Here is a 17,665-nt window from a genome sequence, read left to right as displayed (position 1 = left end):
TCAAATGCTCTTCACTAGTAACACCATTATTTCCAAAAAACTTAACCACTTTATCTCTCAAATCAAAAGATATGGGATGTGGAGCACTAGGAATACCTGCAAATAATATTTGCCTATATTTTTCCATGTATACAATTTTCTTCTAGAAATTAGGAACATTTGAGGTACTTGCTATATTAGCTTGGTTTAGAGGAACATTTTGGGATTGTTGAAGTTGGACAATAGGGGCTTGAGTATAAGTGGTAGATGATGAGGTAGGAGCAGACTGAGATATTCCTTGAACTAAGACCATTGGTCTATAGGGAGGTACGGAAGCTAAGGCTAGGATGGATAAATTTGGCCATGAGGCTAGCTAATGCAAAATTAGTCTTAAGGAACTAGATTTTTCTCCTAATTTCTGCAGCTTGAGCTTCATTTTCCACCTTCTCGAGTTCTTTTGCAAGATCTTCCTTCTCTTTTCTAGCCTTCTCCAAATCTAGATCTAATTTTGACATGGAGGGTTGTATGGGTTTGCTTCATTGAGCTTACGATTCACTTATTTGGACTCCTATAGCTTTACCCTATCCTTTGTATATAGCTTTCACAATAGGTTCTCCAGGATTTACTTGAACAAGTTTATAGTCTTGGACTTGAGCAATAATTGGTTCTTGCTTTTGATTCAGGCATTGTTCTTGTTCTTGAACTTTATGTCTCAGACTATCTACATCTCCAAAAACATCAGTATGAAGAGTCATCTAGTTTTTTCTTCTAACTTTTTATTCTACTCCTTCAAGGTAGACATCCTTCTCAGTAGAGCATCTCTTTCTATTATGGAAACCAAGGTTCCTTCTCCTTTTCAAGACAAATTCATTTATCTTGTTCCTCAGCAATCAATTTCCTCATAAATCCTATCTTGGATTGCACTTCTTTAGGGTCTACAGAAGTAGCCTCTAAATCAGCAAGATCATCCAAATCTATAAGATTGGGCTCCATGTATGGGGCTGCTCTGGGATTAAAAGGATCATCAAGTGAACTCCTAAATCCTAGCCTATGGTTCATATCTACTATGAGATCTAGCCTTGGTAAAGAATTTCCTACATGAGACATATCTTTGTCCTAAAAAACTCTCTCATATGGTAATGGGGTACTAAAAACTCCTCCCAAGAGCATTGTAGTTTCTGATTCAGAGCTAAGTGAAGATGATTCTCTCCCTACCACTAGTTGGTGTTAGGAATTGATGGATAAACTATCTTTGGGTTTCCAAGAGGGATTTTTATCTATCCTCTTCTTATTTTGGTTCTTCCTACCACCTTGGGGTAAATTAGTATACATTGGTACATCAGGATTGGCTCTCATGTAAGCTCTTTTTTTCTTTCTCTTGTCAGCCATATTCACCTTTTGTTGAAACAAGCACTAGCTTCAAAACCTTGATTGAGTCACCACCCTATTCTTGAGAAATACACAATGACAATTATTCCTAACTCCAAGGAAAAAACACACAAATAGAAATAGAAATATCTGACATAGATAGACCAATCACTAAGTTCATAAGACTGCAACTCTTTCTTGTTAGATAAGACACTTGGATAAACTAGATATGTGAGTGTGTCGCTATGGTACTTGGGCTATTCTCTCTTTAAATTCTCAAGGTTTTTCACTAAAATATCCCCTTATGACCACAAGAAAAACTTAGATAATCTAACACAAACATACACAACAGGACCAAAGAGACTACAATACTTTTTACAGATCTATTGTACAACTCCCTAGTAGAGTCGACATTTTGTTGGTGTTTTAAAACTACTAAGCAAAAAAATGCTTAATACCAAAATGATATCACTCACACAATCTAATGATTACCCAATTCCTATTAACAATTATATGTGCAAACCATTTGGACCCAACTTCAACAAAACCAAGGGTGGTTTTCTACTCTTTAGGCTCTGCAAAACCAGGGTGGGTATACCTAGGGATGATTCAAGACTAGGAAACACTGTATGAGAATTATTTTAGTTTCATTCTGATTCTCATCTCAAATCCTCATATACATGCATAATTCTTGACAATTTGATAAACACATCCCATATAAAAAATCTAGCCAAAATTCTTCTATAGATCTGCACGTGTTCTCAGCAACAATGGCTAACTAAAGTTAACACATTCTATGTAAACAAGTGCCAGCCAACTTTGAAGATCTTCAGGAAATAAAATTAAAATTGATTATAATTCTATATTTGAAAACCATTTATGACACATTTCTCTTCTAGATAGATCAATTTTACTAGTGCCTAATCCATTAGGGTTTAGAGTCTACTAAAAATCCTTAGATCTAATTTGTTGCCTTACAACAAATATTATTAGCAATTCTTATTAGAATTCATCATTCAAAAATCCTTCTTACTACTATAGAAACCTTATCAAATTCATCAAAGCTTTTACTTAATCCATTGAATTAATAGAAGTGATGAACATATATACAACCTAATGGGGTTGCATTCAATTGCACAAGCCTTTACTCATACAATATCAAGATAACCAAGTAATCAAAAGGAGACAAAATTTAGAAAGAACTAATATGGGGACAGCTAATAATTTGTATTCATTTTCTTTGAAAATTGTATACATTTGCAGTAAACTTAGAATGACCTTAAGAAGAAACACGAAGATCATTCTATATTAGTGTATTCTTAGGAACTAACAGAGAAAATACATCATAAACTTTCTCAAACATTGGACCAAAAACAAACTAAGTATATCACATAGAAATAATAGAAATTGAACCCTTTCTTTAGCCTTGGAATCTCACTTATATAGTGTGAGATGCAACAAGCTTCAAGCTAAGAGAAAATGACAGGTGTCCCTTTCAAAAAATATTTACATACAGCTATCGCAAAATGACAAAATGTGAGTAACAGAAAGACTTTTATATCAAACATTCCTTTTGTAGGCCCCTTTCTATTACATCCTTTGGAATCGGTAGAGTACAATGATTTGATTCTTCTATCAATTTGATTCCTTAGAATAAGTGACCATGAGGCTTGAAAGTGATGTGTCCTCTTCAATTACCTACAAGTTTACTTTATCATCAACTGTTAAAGTAACAGTTACACTTGCATCATCTTCTGCCTCGTCATCTTCTAACATCTGCTCTATAGACATGAATTTATCTTTCCACTCATTATAAGAAATGTCATTTGCCCAATCAAAATTTAGAACTTCCTTTTTTACAGTTATTAGGGAATTTTCTATTGCCTCCATATCCACCAAATCTTTTCTAATGGTGTTGTAGAATAACTATACTTTTACCAGCTCTTCATTTGTCCTTGCCCACAAGAAATGACCAGTCTCATTAATGATTTTATTCATCCTTTCAAAAACAATTTCATCTAATTCTCTTTTCCACTCTTCCTTTTCCTTCACTTTATCAATGGTCTTTAAAGCACAAGGAAATAAATCAAACTTCTCTCAAATATACTTGGAAAAACAAATACGTGAATATTTGTTTTACATCAAATGAGTTTGAGATGTTCTGTAATAATAGAGGAATCAAAAGACAAACATCTACTCCTAGAACCTCTCCAAAAATGGAATTGTTGAAAGGAGGAACAAGTTTGTAATGGATTGTGCTAGGACACTTAGGATGGAGAAAAATGTTGCTTTGAAATACTAGTGAGTAGTTGTAAGTACTATACCTTGAATTGTGTGCAAGTCAAGAAAGACACTCATTTAACACCTTTTTAACTATGGTATGGATACTCATCCAATGTGAAATATTTGAAGCTATTTGGAAGAAAGTGTTATATTCTCAAAGATTTTAGGAATGGTAAATTAGATGCAAAAAGTGAAGAAGGTACATTCCTTGTTATTCCATAAGAAGTAAAGCTTATATGTATTTAAATACTAACACTAGCAAAGTTGTGGAAACTAAAAATTTGAAAATTGAAGAATATACAAAAGTATATGAGGCTGAACCTATGAAGTAACTAGAAGAATACAAATTATTTGTATACTTTTATGAAGATATGCTAATTGATTAAGATGTTGTAAACCAATTTGCAAACCAACACAAAGTTTCAATGACTGTTGAGTTACATAATATGAATGTCAAGTTACATTTAGTTGTCAAGTTACAAAATGAAGTTGAGGCAAATTATGATTCTAAGATTAGTGTAGCTGAAAGAGATGTTAAACTAACTGATAGAAATGTATGTAGCAATTCAAAAGTTGAGAGACCAAATGAAGAAACTATAGCTAAACTAAGATTGTCTAAGTATGTCAAGAGACATCACCCTACTACACAAATAATTGGAAATAAAGATGTTAGACTAATGACGAGGAACGAATTACAAAATGTTACATGTTTGTTGAGCATGCAAGAACCTAATATAGTGAAAGATGCCTTAGAGGATGTGGACTAGAGGAAAGCCATGGAAGAAGAGATTGAACTAATTGAGAAAAATAAGACATGGACTCTAGTTCCTAGACTAGAAGATAAAAATGTGAAATAAGAAAATGGTGAAGTCACAAGGAACAAGGCAAGATTATTTTCTAAAGGATATGCACAAGAAGAAGGTATTGACTATGGAGAAACATTTACCTTGTTGCAAGACTAGATTAGTAAAAAATATACTTTCTTACTCTACATACAAGGGTTTCAAAGATTACCAAATGGATGTTAAGTCTTCATTTTTGAATGGTATATTATAGGAAGAAGTTTATATATAACAACCAGAGGGATTTATTGATGCTAAAACTAAAATATGGTATGTAGACTACACAAATCTTTATATGGTTTGAAGCAAGCACCAAGAGCATGGTATGAAAGGCTTCATAATTATCTTGTGAAGATTGGATTTGAGAGGACTGATGATAATAACAATCTATACTTGAAGATAGAGAAAGGAAAAGGTATTTTGTTATCCAAAATTTTTTTTAATGATATAATATTTGGAGGTCTAGATACTTTATGCAAGGCTTTTGCAAATGAAATGAAGAAAGAATTTGATATGTCTATGTTTGGATAAATCAAGTTCTTTGTGGGTTTTGCAAGTACATCAAATGAAAAATGGTATATAAATCACTTAGTCAAAGTATGTTAAGGAAATATTAAAAACTTTTGAATTGGAGGATTCTGAGCTAGTAACACACCTATGGTGACTGGACATAAATTTTTAAAGAATGATGATTAAACTGAGGTAAATAAAACATTATACAAGTCTATGATTGAAAACTTACAATATGTATTATACAGAAGACTTCATATTGCATTATCTATAGGGATAGTTGCAAGATTCTTTGCTAATCCTAGGGAGAACTATGTGATGGTCATTAAGAGAATAATGAGATATCTGAAATGAATGTGAGACTATGGTCTATACTATAAGAAAAATGAGAAATTTGAATTATTAGCCTACACTAATGATGATCAGGCTTGAAATATTGATGACAGAAAAAGCACCAATGTAGGAAAAATTTTTTAGGCAAAAGGCTAGTTACATGGACTAGCAAGAAAAAAAACTACATTTCTCAATCTACTATTGAAGCTGAATATGTTTTTTTTGTAGTAAATTGAACAAACATTGTATGGATCAAATAACTACTCAAAGGTATGAAGAAGGAAATCACTGAACCTATGATACCTTATTGTGATAATACAAGTGCTATAAATATATCAAAGAATCATGTGATGCATACAAAGACTAGGCACATTGAAATCAAGTATGATTACTTGATAGAATTAGTTTAAGATAAAGAGGTGAAGATGGAATATGTTAAACCAAAAGAGCAAACAACTGATATCTTCACAAAAGCATTACCTAAGGATGCTCATGAGTATCTAAGAGGTAAACTAGGGGTGATACCCCTATCAAAATATATCTAAGAAGCATATGGAGTGCCCTACACCAAACAAGATGATTGACATATGTTACACATTGATGCAGTGGATCTTAGTTAAGAAGCTTCCTAAAGTAATCAAAGATCTAGAGCTATAAATCAATAACAAGCAAAGTGACAGAGGGAGAAATTGAAAATATTCATATCTGCATATGAAGATGACAAGTCTTTAGCATTGATGTCAAAGAGGGAGAAATTTGAGTTCAAGGAGAAATCATTAAGAGAGTAAGATAAGCTAAGGGAGATAGAGTACTGAGGGACCAAGACATAAAGAGGGAGAAATCCATATAGAAGATATAGATAAAAGAGACATGGAATATCTACTCAAAGAGAGAAAGTGTACCTGTTGATTACATCTACCTAGTAAGAGGGAGATAATGTAAAAGGATATATAAGAAGTGATCAAGAGGGAGTCATAAGGATGAGTTGATTGATTGGCTATTTATCATAACAAAATTTTGTAACCTATTCAAATGATGAAAGTCACTATGAGACAGTAAGATTTCAATAAAAGAAATTATTTTCTTTCTAGTATTTATTGGTTATACTAATTTAATTTGGTTAGTTTGGTTTTCCATCAATACCAAAAAGGAAGATCGTTGAAAACATATTGATACAAGTATGATAAATGTATTTCAATCATTTTTTTTTAGTGATGTCAAACCTACTACTTACTAGCAAGACAATTAATTATATGATTTGATTACTATCATTTATTTGATTGATGTAGAATATTTGATCAAATAAGGTAACAATAGAACCTAGAGGAAAGGTTGAGTTATGATATAGAAAAGGAGCACAAGGATTAGATAAGATAGTGTTATTATAGTGTATTGATAATCTACTTAAGGTTGCAAAGGATTGTTGCATTGATTAAGTTTAGAAAAATAAGTTAAACAAAGTTTGTCTTCCAATCTTAATGATATACCAAGTAGGTGCCAAGAAAAGTTAGTGCAAGTTGAGCAAAAAATTAGTTAGAGCCAAGTAAAGTTTAGTTGATGCCAAGCACCAATAAACTTTAGTTTATGCTGAGTGATTTGATAAAGGATGTTGAGCAATGCAATATGTGTCAAGCAATAGAAGCCAATTAATGTTGAGTGTTAGCATTATGAGAAAGATCAAGAATTTGATGAATCTGAGCTGACAAGTTTTATTTCTTGGATTGTTTGAACTATGTGGAAGATAAGGTTGATGAGCTGGTGGACAAAATTCATGGTCAACCATTTTGAGGTGAATTCAAAAAGGATTGAAGGAGAATTTTCTCAAAGGGAATAAAATGAGATGATAGGTAGATTCATTGAATCCTACCTAATCTAATGTAACCCTAAAATAGATAATGGATGATGAATGGAAAAATATCTTAATTCTCTATTTATAGAGATGGCTAGTCAAAAGAAAACGTTGTCATGTGTGAGAACCTAAGGAAGAAAAGGAGTCTAGGGTATTGCTTCATTTAGTGATCTAAGAGAAGAAACTACATTGGCAAGCAAAGTGAGAAGACTTAAAGACATAGATGCTTGAAAGGTGAACAAGCTATCAAATCTAAAGTGCATGAAATCCAAGTAGAATGGAGGACTAAAATAGAGATTTGTAATCTACAAATGTGTTGTAAGTTTTTATTAGATCAAGACTTACTCTTAATTTCTAATCATTGTATTAGTCTAGGTTAAATCCTTTGGATTAAGGTTGAGCTAATAGTCATTTGTAAATCCTTTAACTAGGTGACATTCCAAGTTAATGATCTAAAGTCATCTAACAAGGCTCACTCCTAATAGGGTGATTGAAATGCTTTAACTAGGTCACATTTAACAGTGTGCATTGTAACCTTTAACAAGGTTGGTCTTTCATAGGTAATCACTTTAGAAGAGTGAGAATGAGTAGCATGTTATTGGTGGTTTTTCCCAAATTGGGTTTTCACATTAAGTCATTGTGCCAAATGTGTTATTGAATATATTATTTTCATGTTTACATTCCTACAAAGTTGGTTTGACATTAACCTACAAGTTTAAGTGATTACATAATCTAATATATGCATGCACGATGAAATTTTTTTATGGATATTTGTTCACTAAGCTATGAAAAGTTTTAATTGTATATCTAGATCTTAGATAATTAATTTATCCCCCACCCACAACACTCTTAGTTATTGTAAATAATTCTAACACAAACTTCATAAAAACCCTTGAAATAACTTGTTCCTTCAAGGTGAAATTCTAGGTCTTCCAACCATGCTATTAAATTTGTCATGTTAAATTATGAGTGTGCTCTTCAAACACATCTCCTCACTATCTTGGCTCACCTACTCCAAGAAGTCAGACTAGGGCATCACTCCATAGTTAGGAGATTGGTTTCAAAGAAAAAATTGAACAAAATATTAGTATCTACAAGTCCTAAACTATCATTCTTCAAGGTTTCATGTATTTTCAACTATGGAATATTAGGTTAGGGCCATTTTAGTCCCTACAACTCTATAAATAGAAATCATTGTCGAGTCAGCTAAAACATATTATAAGTCTCCAACCCCACAAGTTGGAAACATACTTGAATATATATATATATATATATATATATATATATATATATATATATATGAAATGAAACTCTACATTTCCATGAAGTTAGATCATGCAATCCGATCTGTACATAGTTGTACAAGAGTGAAAAAACTTTGTAAATGCAAGAAAAACTCAAAAATTGTTTGTAAGAGTTGTTCACACATGTGGTCCACAACTAAAATCCATTTAACCTCCAAAAATATTCATCCCATGCTAAATACCTAATCATGGGTGGTTACAACCACTCATTTCTTCATTTGCAACTTTCTTGCAAAATTGCAAAAGTTGCTTGAGCAACTTTTGAGCAATTTTGTAACTTTTGAGCATTTTTTTCTTTTTTGGGCATTTTAGCCAAGTAAGTTCTCCTATACCTATCCTAGGACCTTTGTTAGGACCCTTAGGACCCTATAGGATACCAAGTTCCCTAGTTTCTCATTCTTAGCAACTTTTGACCCACTTGACAACATTTAACAACATTTTGACCCTATGAGAAACTTTTCCCCTTACAAAAAAAATAGGACAAGTTTGGATCCAAATACCATTGGATATTATTAAACTCATACAAAGAATCTTAAATAACCCTAAACAACATCTAAACCAACCATAAAACCAAAAAGAGGGATGCTCTACTCCATACTCCCTTGGGACAAAGAACTCAAGACCCTTGAGTTAGAAGGTCTTCAATTGTGACTCCATGTTTTAGTATGTCTGATATAGTCATCTAGGAAGCTTTAGCATCTTGGAATCCTTTTCATTTTACCAAGGATGTTTTTTAGGTAAACTTCCCATTATTCTTAATCACGTTGGAGTCCACTATATTGTCCAATTGTAGAGGTTAAGGAGTGGGAAAATATTTGACCCAATCATCTTCTCCCAAGTCTGAAAGAGTTAGCTAACCAACATCAGAAGGAAGTTCCTTATAACGAAATAGATCACACACATTGAAAATGTATGAGATACCCAAATTGAGATGTAGATCCATGTCATATGCATTATTTCCAAACTTATGCAATATCTTTAATTGTCATATCTTCTCCATCTGTAGCTTGGTTGGCTTCCCTTTTGGAAATATCTCCTTCCTAAGGTAGGAAAGTACCAAATCTCCCACCTTGAATTATAAATCCCTCCTTGTTTTATTTACTTTGGTTTTGTATTTCTCCTCTTGGTGTTGTAAAGTCTTCATAGCTTGATCATGAAGTTCCTTTATCTACCGTAGAAAGGATTGTCTTTGAGCACTCATTTTATTGTGTAGGTTAAGGTCCCTCAACTCTATGATCCCTATTGGAGTAACCCCATAAACTATTTCAAATGGGATTTTGTAAGTACTCCTATTGATGGAGTAATTGTAACTATATTCTGGCTGTCCTATAATGTGATCCCATGACTATCCATGTTGCTTAGTTAAGAATCTTAATAGTTTACCTAGGGACCTATTTACTACCTTAGTTTGTCCATCTGACTAAGGGTGATAGGATAAAGAGAAAGATGAATTTTTTCCTAACATTTTCCAAAGGGTTCTCCATAAGTGGCCCACAAACTTTCTATCCCTATCACTCACTAAGTTGAGTGGAAATCTATGAATTCTTACTATGTCTCTGAAGAAAAGTCTTGCAATGTGTGAAGCATCATTGGTTTGTCTACAAGGAATGAAGTGTTCCATCTTGCTAAACCTATCCACCACTACAAGAAAACTACCATGTCCTCTCGGTGTCTTAGGTTTTCCCAAAATAAAATCCATGCTTAGGCACCCCCAAGATCTTAGTGGCATGGATAGAGGCTGGTACAATCTAGTGTTTCTACTATGTCCCTTGGCTCTTTCGCATGTCTATTAGTGCTCCACAAGTTTCCTTACATCTAACTATAATTTGGGCCAATAATGATTCCTATTCACTTTCTCAAGTGCCTTGTCAACTCAAAAGTGGCTTCCCAAACTACCTTGGTGTTTCTCATTGATTATGTTCTTGCTCATGGATCTTTGGGGTATCACAACAAGTGTCCCTTGAACAATAGACCATCATGTAACATATATTTAGTGAACTCCTTTCTAAAATCCTTTTTAAACTTCTCACATGCTTCATAGACATCTTTGAAATCTTTTTCTTTCTTGTAGAGGTCTTTAAGGTTACTCACTCCCACACTTTGAAACTGTATTTCCTAAATTGCTAGAACTCTCTTGCTTAGAGAATATGTAACTTTGTTGCTAACACAAGAAAAACTTTATTGTTTTTTATGATAGAGGTATATGCTTGTGAGTACTCTACCCATTTTAGGTGTCTTGGTTTAGATTTTCTTGTCCATTCAAGAAAATAAGGACATGATTATCTATGTAGACTACAAATTCCCTTAGTAGGAGATAATGTCTCCACTTTTTGACTACTTGTACCTATGGACACCTAAGTCTAATTACATCATTAAGAAATCTTATTTAGTCATCCTCTAGGATATTATTGATTAAATATTTATATTTAATTAATTAATTATCATCCCCTAGTTAATTAATTTTTTTAATTAACTATAGTCCAATTCATAAAATCAAATGACAACCCAAATTCAAATTATCAATTAAATCTCTATTCGTCTATTAAATTAAATAATTTTACTATACCTATTTAATTTATTCCCCCATCCTCTTTTATTAAATAAATCATTTAATGAATCAATTCCTAAACCATAAACCCTATCATTATCCAAAGCCAACCCATTCACCCATGCTAACCTCACTTAGCTAGCTAACTAACCTATATCATTAACTCTAAGAAAATTACATCCTAATCCCTCCTAGGATAAGCCTAATCCCCCTTCTAAACATGTGCACAACTTTAAACAAGGCTTAAGACTTTCTAACCAAAGCCAAAGTTAAAGTCCTCCCCCATCCTCTTACATTCCTATCCAAGAACATTAGGTTGGAAGATTGGTTCCAAGAATGAATGCTGATGATATTCCAATGGGGGAGTATTGTAGATATGTTACTATGATAATATGTTACATTCATGACTGATTTTTTTTATTGATGTCAATATAGCAATTTTTTGTGGTATTTGAAAGAAGAACATCGAAAAGATTAAGTTGGTACAGATGGCTAGTTGAGTATTTTCACTATCTAAGGTTATGGGAGATACTTTTGAGTATTTTGTATATGCAATTAATGTCAAAAGAAGAAATGATAAGTCTAGAAGAAGGTATGTAAGTTTTGGTGATGTTTGTTCTAAGATAGAGTTTACAGAGGCATGTTTAGGTAAACTTGTTATATCTATTAGCAGAGTTTTTATTCTAAGAATTGAGGTTGAGGACGTGAAGAAATATTTACAATGATGTGGGTAAGCTTGCTCATCATAATATTGTGTATGAAAATTATTCAAGTTGCAAGGTAGAAGACTTATGTTATCGCTAAGTGTAACATGTTCTTAGTGTGGTCCTATAATAATTAATTGAGAAGGTCTAACAGCTAATTCAGGGAAATATTTTGAGGACTTGGTATAAAGGAAGGAAATTTTCCTTTACCAAGTAATTGATGATATTGTTTCCTTATTGACTTTAAGTAGCAGCAAGAACCAAATGTGAATTTGAGTAGAGTAGTGCAGTGCGGAAGTGAAGAAGACTTCATTGCCAAGGTTTTAATGAGTGACTTGAGGTTTGGTATTTGGATCTAAGGTTTGTGACCTAGTCTACAAGGTCTAAAAATTATTGGTTTGGTTGATAGGAAAAAGGAAAAAGGAACATAATAGTAAATTACTTGTCTAAGTAGTGAGCTCTTCTTGTAGTTGAAATTGCATGTTTGGGAAATGGGCTTATCTTGCATACATTGTACCACAACTCCTAACATGGTTGGAATCTCTAAATAGGGAGTCAAAGTCTCCTAATAGGGACTCTATGTAATAAATTTGGTAGTAGACTCCTACTAGGGTCCATCCTCTAACAAGGAATATTTATATTAGTAGATCATCTTGTGGGTATCATTTCCATTGGGGTTTTCCCTTTGATCAAGGGTTTCCCTAGTCAACATATCTAGTGTAATTATCTATGTGCATTTTATTATGGTTGTTTTTTACTTTGGTTTAATGGTTAGGTTTTTTTAAAGAAAATAAATATTTTAGTTATTAGATAACTAATTCACCCCCCCCCTATTATCTTGGTGGACTATTGTTTCTAACAATTGGTATCAGAGAATTAGGTCCTAGAAGATAAAGTTTAACAACTTTGGTAGATATATGGCATATATGTTCAAGAAAGATCGTTTGAAGTTTGATGGAACAAATTATGACAACTGGAAAGTAAAGATGAAGACACATTTATTGTGTATGGGTTTGAGATATTGGATCTTGACAAAATCAAAAAAGATAATCATTGATGAGGAGGACTTGGAAACTTGTATCAAGGTAGAAAGAGATCTTTTCATGTGTGACGTGAGAGCTAGAGAAGCATTACTAAGTGCACTCCCTAAAATTGAGTACAATCAATTAAAATCACTTGCTACTTCACATTTGATTTGGAAAGCTTCGAAAAATAGTTTTGAAGGTGATCCACATTCTAAGAAGTTGAGGCTACAAAGTTGGATTTGTGCTTTTCAAGATGCTAAAATGATAGAAGATGAATATGTTAGAACATATATAGGTAGGATATTAGAAATTACTACAGGTATCAAAGCTCAAGGAGGAACCAGAGAAGATGATGAAGTTATATAGGAGATACTGAAGACTCTAACACCACCATTTAAGTCAACAGTTTAGATGATATAGTTGTTAATATCTTGTACCAAATATTTCACAAAGGAGACATTTCTTGGAAGACTTGGAGTAGTTGAGAATGAACTTAGATAGTTCGAAGAGTTGACTAGAATAGAGACAACTTTTAGTGCATTGAATATTCAACCTAATTTGTCAAGAAGCACAAGTGCTAGAGGAGATTTTGCTAGCAATAGTAGATTTGAGGAGGATAGAAATAGTGAAGAAGGAGTGGTCCTTCTGGTAAGAAGAGAAAAAGGAGGTAAGAAAAAATTTTAATGTTGGACTTGTGATGAATATGGTCATTATGCATCTAAATTTCCTAAAAGAGAGAAAAGGTATAAGGAAAAACAAAAACCTAGAAAAGATAGGCAATGTTTGTATGAAAATGAAGATAATGATTCTGATGAACAAGCATTAAGTGCTAGTGTTGATGAAATTAGATTTTTGGCAATTAAAGAAGAAAGTCTAGAGAAGGTAGCTTAGGTATCACAAGTTGAGAACAAATCTAATTGCATAATTGACAGTGGTTGTTCACATCATATGACTAGTGACATGAACAAGTTTGTTGACCTCAAAAATTAGGATGGAGGAATTGTCAGAGTTGGAAAAAATATAGCATGTCATGTTAAGGGTATTGGATCTATAACTCTTGATGTTAAAACTAACACTAAGGATGTATACTTTGTTGATGGTTTAAAGCACAATATTTTGAGTGTTGGAAAATTAGTAGACAAAGGTTATCAGTTACAATTCATAGAAATGACATGCATGATCAAATATATAGATGGAAAGGTAATTGGAATAGGAACTAGATCTAGAGGTAATGCATTTCAATTGAATCTGACAGAAATGATATGTTTGGTTGCAAAGGTAGATGAAAATTGGTTATGGCATAAGATATTTTGTCACATGAACTTTGAGAGTGATGGCACAGAACAATAGATGATTTTTGACCCTTTTTATGAACATTTGTCTATATCTTGTTGAAACTTATTATCTTTTAAGCCTAGTATTTTGAACCGTTTAATGTATAAAGTGTGAACTTGCGGCATGAAAATGATAGTTGATATTATGTTTAAAAAGGGTTCATTTTGTTAAGTCTTTCTTCATTTATGCTTAACATGGGTAGGTTTTCCTACAACTAAAAAGATTGCAGAACCGTTAATTGAATAATTGATGCTTTTCTTATAAATTAATAAATATGAATAGATGTTTTTGGAAGTTTTGTATGTATCATTGATGTCGATAGGAATCTAAGTTGGGTGGGAATCAACCAAATGACCATGAAAGACTCACATTTAGGAAGTTCTAGTGTTAATGAGACTCGGTGATAAAAACTAGAAGGGACCTACTTTCATGGATGATAAGCAGGACCTAGTAAAGAAAAAAAGTCAGAAAGTAAGCATTGAAGTGGTAAGTTAAACATGCATGGAGCTGTTACGGATACCTAGATTCCTGGAGGATGGTTTAAGTCAAAAAGAGGAGCAAATCTAGCATCTGTTGTGCTCTATATTTATGAGAATTCAAGGGAATAGTTAATGCTTTTGCATATTGTAACGAACTATCCTTCATGAGGAAGTCATAAATTTAGGAGTTTTTTATTCCTTCTCTTTAAATAAGACCATGTCTGTATTTGAAAAGTCAACAAAGAAGATAGGAGAATAATAGAAGGATAGTTTGCTAGTTATCTAGTCTTTTTCCAAATCTGTGTACCATTGCATGTTTGAATGAATACATGATTTTGCTGAGTTTTTACACTTTTGTCTGAGCTTATATTTCCTTCATTCTTCTATAGGGGCCCACATAGAAGGTGGAGCTTATTTTAGTCATTAAGAGTCATTTAGTTTCAGAAGTTATTTAACTTCCTAAGTTAAGTGTAAAACTATTGCTCCTGCAACCACTAGAAACAGAACCAGTTACTGTTCCTGCAGCAATAGGTGCATAGATGAATGATTAAGTAGTTAGGATCTCTTTCTAAGCATTTCATAATTGTCTTTTCTATTGGTAAAATATATTTCCTCAGTAGTATTTGCATTCAAAGTAGTAGTGTCTTTTAGTGGAAATTAGAGCATATACTTTGCAGACATCATCTCAAGTTCATGATCTCAGATTGACATTTAATGGAGATCAGCATAGTACTTTGGTAGTGAATGATGTCTAATCCTATAGATAAAAAGGTATTATATTTTCCAAACATTTTTGGCACCATTGCCGGGGATGGTGTCAATCTAGTATTCACTACAAAGTCATCCAGTTAGTTTCATTTTAGTATCTTGCATGCATAGGAGAAGAGACCATCTTGGAAGATTTCTTCCCAACATCAATCAGGAAGATCCTTTTCTTGAAAGAGAAGAAGCAGGAAGAAAAGAAGAAGAAGAACTATTTGAGAACGTGTTTGCAAAAGTACTGAATCAAGAACACTCACTAACCACATCTAAAGAATCTCTCCATTTGAATAATCTTTTTGACGAACCTGAATATGAAGATAATCCACTAGCTCTGGTTATTTATCAACCCCCACTAGGACATTCACAAATGGTAGCTACTCAGCCTACCCTTCTATTTCCAATCCTTGCTTAGCAGGGTAACTAAAATCTAAAGAGCATACCCTTTGTTTCTCTACCAAAGTTTTATGGCCTCATTACTGAAGACCCAGAGACTTTTCTCTTTGAGTTTGACATTCTTTGCCAAAGCTATAATTACACCATAGATGCTCGAAAACTAAAGTTGTTCCCATCAACTCTCAAGGAGGCTACTTTGAGATGGTTTATGAGTCTAGGTGCTAATCCTATGATAGACTAGCAACATTTGAGTAATCTATTCCTTGATAAATACAAGGAATATTGTAGAGGCCATGATTTAAAAGGAGATGACATCTTTAAAATGTCACAAAAGGAGAATGAGACTTTGGAGCACTATGTTTCTTGGCTCATGTTTAACTTGTAACATAATACACAACATCAGTTAAATGAGGAATCTCAGAAGCATCTCTTTCTGAAAGGAGTTCATGATAGGAGTATGGAAGCCTTAGACTTGATGACTGGAGGTGACATTACATAGATGACATGGGCTAAAATCCAAAATATTTGTTTGAATTATTCTAGAGAAACAATAAAAAAAGGATGAGGTGTAAGAGACTTACTTCAAAAAAACCCTAGTGCAGGAGTTTCCAAAGCAAAACTATCAAACCTTCTATCAGATTTCAAGTAGGACATCATTAATGATGTTGCTACTCAACTAGACACCATGCAAGCATAAAGGAAGAAGGAGGAAGTTGATCTTATATTGGCAGAGTATTGTCCTCATTGTAAAGAAAAGAAGAGCAACTGTTGATGTAAACCTATTGCTAGCATGTGCCTACGAAGTTCAAAGTGATTGATGAAGACAAACAAATTGTCTATGTTGCTCAATGCAGGCTGTGGGCTCCAAAATTAGGTATTCCTCAAGACCCACTTCATAATTATAGTGATAATAGTCAATGGAAACAACAACAGGGTAGTCAAAAAAATTTGCAACAACCTAACCAAGGGTGGTAGCAACCTAACCAAAGTTGGCAGCAGCCTAACCAAGGTTGGCAATAGCCTCAAGGTTCTCAGAATTGGCAGCAGCATTTGCTAGCCTTGCCACCACCTCCTCAATCACAAGATCTAATGTCTCTTGCAGCCAATACAACCCCTCCTGAACAACAAAAATTTCTTGCACAGCCCACACCCTATCCTAATAATGCAAACCCTTAGCCCAACAACAAAGTTATTCCATCACCTTGAATGATATTCATTTATGATCTAGAACAATGCTTGCATCACCTCAGTAGCCCATTGTAACAGAAGTAGATGATATAAATATTGAATCCATTCAAGAACCTACCAATGCCATTTCTCCTACAACCAAGAAACCACCATTTCCTAGTAGGTTGATAGAATAAGTATTGCTGAATGTGAATCAAGTTGCATTAGACTTGCTTGATCAACTCAAGTAAATGAAAGTGAAAATCCCTCTACTTGATGGAATAAAAGAAATTCCTATATATTCAAAAGCTATCAAGGAAGCCTATGTTAAAATTATAGGAAGGAAAAAGAAAGATCCAAAGACTATCCATGTCCTTGGCCAACTTTCTGATCTTATGCTTGATAACCCAAGGATACCCAAGTATGCAGATCCTGGAAGTCCAGTAGTCACCCTTACCATCCAAGGAACATAAATAGAGAATGTATTGATAGATTTAGGAGCATCCATTAATGTAATGACTAAGGAAGTGATGTGCAAACTAAACATTATTGGTCTTAGGAAAACTCCAACAATATTGCAGCGAGCAGACAACTCTACTATTGTTCCCAATGGTACGTTGGAGGATGTCATTGCTACCTTACATTCATGGGATTACCTAGTGGATTTTGTAGTACTTTGTCTAAAAATAAGTACTGGGTGATATCCTATCATCTTAGGATGACCATGGTTAGCAACAAAAGATACCTATATTGCATGTCAATCAGGGAAAATGACCATTTCAAA

Source organism: Cupressus sempervirens, chromosome 4 (assembly GCF_028749045.1).
Source record: "Cupressus sempervirens isolate cs-2001-9-10 chromosome 4, ASM2874904v1, whole genome shotgun sequence".
NCBI lineage: Eukaryota > Viridiplantae > Streptophyta > Pinopsida > Cupressales > Cupressaceae > Cupressus > Cupressus sempervirens.
Note: the sequence above shows the minus strand (reverse complement) of the source record.